Below are 3,166 nucleotides of genomic sequence, written 5' to 3'. Positions count from 1 at the left end.
AGGGAAGGAGGGGGAGGGAAGGAGGGGGAGGATGGATGCTTGTGGTCGATGAGGAGGCGAATGCCCCAAAACGATGGGGTGACTCCCCACGAATGGAGGCAGTCGAAGAGGTGGGAAAGAGCAGGAGAAAATCAAAGCTGGACGAATATGCCAAACCATGCACATGATTGACAGGGGTGAGGAGGAGGGAGGTGAGGCGGGGGAAGGAAGCTGACGCATGCACCCATCCACACAATTTATGGCTTCCCCACCCACCAGACTCTCAACAATACGTACGCGTGCTGCTGGCTCCCAGAAAAAGGGTCCGTACACGTCCTGCCTGGAGAGGACGGGCTCCTTGGACTTTACCAAGCCCGTGACGGAGCATAGTGTCGATCGACGCGTAAATGGCAAGAAGGAAAATTAAAACACCGCGACGGTGGTAAGCGTTGCGCATAAATGGAGTCTAAGGGGAGAAAAGGCGCCGCGAAAGGGTTCCGAGACCGCGAGATGGACAAGAAGCCGAAGGGCTGCGCGGGTGAGCAATCTAAAAGTTGTGTGGAATAAAGTTTGGTATGTCAGCTTCTGGATCCAGCACATAGCAATAGAGGGAAACGGTCAGAAATGAGGTCAATCTGTTGCCACCTGATGGTATAGGCGCCATTTGTTTCGACATACCACGCTCGGACACGAAAGACGTGATCAAGCGTCCTCATACCAGGTCAGAAGGAGGAGAGATCATGGTGCACTTATACACTCGCCGCATTTTGCGTGTTTAGCGAATATATCCGCTTCTCTTTGGTATCCGACCAACGTCTATTTTCCACTCCACAAGGTCAAACATCACTGCAATTGATCTTCTGGCAGTTTTTTTGAAGAACACTGGGTACTGAGGAGAAATTATTACTGCGTTTTATTCGTTTCTTATTATTGATTGGCATCCATGTTGGAAGAACTTCCATTCCGTGATAGAGGGCAATCAATCCCCCAAACCTATACCTCGTATCTATTGACAACGCAACGAATAAAAAGCAACCCAATACCTTCGGGGGGAAAAGGACACTAGGCAAAGCATATTGTTGTGGTCATAACCATTTTTTAGAGACGCAGCTCGATTACGTAAAATGCAGGGTCCAAGCCATACCACGTCTGTGTGTCTCTGTTGGGAATCCCTTTGTGATCAGCTGAGGAATCCATGAACTTGATGACACTATTATATCGTCATTATAAGCTGTTGCAACTAGTAGCGATAATATCCATCGATCATCTTTTGTTTTAGCTGTTTTTCTGAGGATGCAATGCCGTCTACGTATCGCTCTCAGATCCTCTATTCATCTCGACTTCGACCATCTTTTCATCATACAAATGATACCATTGGCAACTTCGTGAAGATTAAGGGATTTTATGAATCGATCACTCTTAGAGATGGCGTTTTGAACATCGGATTGGGGCAGTGCCTCGACCAGAAGCAAATCGTTTGGGTACCAAGGTCACGCGTCCTTTTCGAAATGGAATGCTTGCGGAGGCGCATGCGATTGACAGGGGGAAAAAATCATACTAGAACGGAGTTGCACACTCACTGGATGTAAGTATGTGAATCATTTCGACCGAAGAGCAACCTTCAAACAAACCATCGAGACAAACTGAACTTGGCCCAATCCCTAAGCTCACAGACGAAGCTTTTTGACGCAAAAAAAATAAAAATTGTGCACTTTAATCGTGCATTTTTATTGAGCCGAGATATTGTCATGAGTATTGTACTGTGTCTTGTTGGGCAGCTAGCCTACTTCACGGCCCCTCCGTTCACGATCTGGTGACATACCACACCCACACCCAAGAGCCATCAAGTGAGCCGGCTTATAATTGTGAATGGCTAGCATAGAAGTGTCCCTAAACAAATCTTCCATTGCAAACCACCCGTCAGAGTTTGGTGGTACTCTATTATCTCGGGAACGCGTCGAGCTATTTCTTTCGGGATCGATGGGCTTTTGGTCTTCTTGTCGCTAGCGCTATCGTTATGGCTTGTGACGTCGTTAAGCGATCTGCCGTCCCGAAATTTAAAAAAAAAATGCAAATGCTGTCATCCATGATGTGTGGCCAACCCTTTTTTTCCCACCACGGCATGTCAAAAACTTCTGACACAGTCTTTTTGCCAAGAAAGCACGCCCCGTGAAAATGGATGCTCGGCGTCAACCGGACCAAAGTCGCAAGAATGCTCGTCCTGGATCGGAATTTTCACGATTTAAAAATATTCCGCCTTACGCAACCTCGCTTACATTTACAAACCGGTCTAGTCGCATCCCTCGCCATCTCATACCCGCCCTGATCCCCCACGACGACGCAATTTCATGGTGTGGACACCCTTTTCTCCTGTTTGGAGATTGTATTGAGAAGAGTGGAGGTGCCCGTCGGTGCGGTCAATTGTATGGATTGTTTCTGGCACGACGTGGACACGACGACTAGGTTCGCCCCGACCAAAACGCCGCGCCATGATATGCATTCCCCCCCCAACTCTCCTAACCCGTACGCCGTCGTCTAAAAGGCCTAGGAGGGCCTGGCGTCGAGCGAGAGAATGGTCTCATGCCCCCATTGTGAGGTTTATTCCATAGATGTGTGTCTTTTTCTTCACTGATGTCGCACACCGTACACCATCTCGGACGCGCTCTCCTCGACTTTTTTGACGTCCCCTCCACCTCAATGTCACGAATTTTCCCACCCCTCCACGCACGACATTCGACAGCGTGTCTTTCAACTTACAGACTCCTTGTCCCTAAAATTTGCGACGTTGCCTTATTTTCCATCCACGACCTTCCCTCTTACCAGGCGTCGATCCATCTTAAGCCCCCAAGCGCGGCACACTAACTCACGCACCAAAAACATTTTTGGGCGTGTGTCTACCGCCCTACCCGGACATTTACATCGCACAGGCTCGATGTTGACATTTTCCACTAGCTGCCGTACGAAGAGGGATGTTGTCAAATTAGCTCGTCGCAGGTACTGTCCAAACGAAAGGAACAAGAGGGAGGGAGGGAGGGAGGGAGGGAGGGAGGAGATCCGATCCTGGAGATGCGGACCATTTTTTTGCCCGTGCGTCGTCTCTGCTTTTGTTTCCCTCGTTCCCTCATCCTTCCTTCTCCCTCCCTCCTTCCCTCCCTCATTCCTACCCCTCCTTCTTACGTACCCTCCC

This window comes from Nannochloropsis gaditana, assembly GCF_000240725.1.
Source record: "Nannochloropsis gaditana CCMP526 unplaced genomic scaffold scaffold277, whole genome shotgun sequence".
NCBI classification, from domain to species: domain Eukaryota; class Eustigmatophyceae; order Eustigmatales; family Monodopsidaceae; genus Microchloropsis; species Microchloropsis gaditana.
Note: the sequence above shows the minus strand (reverse complement) of the source record.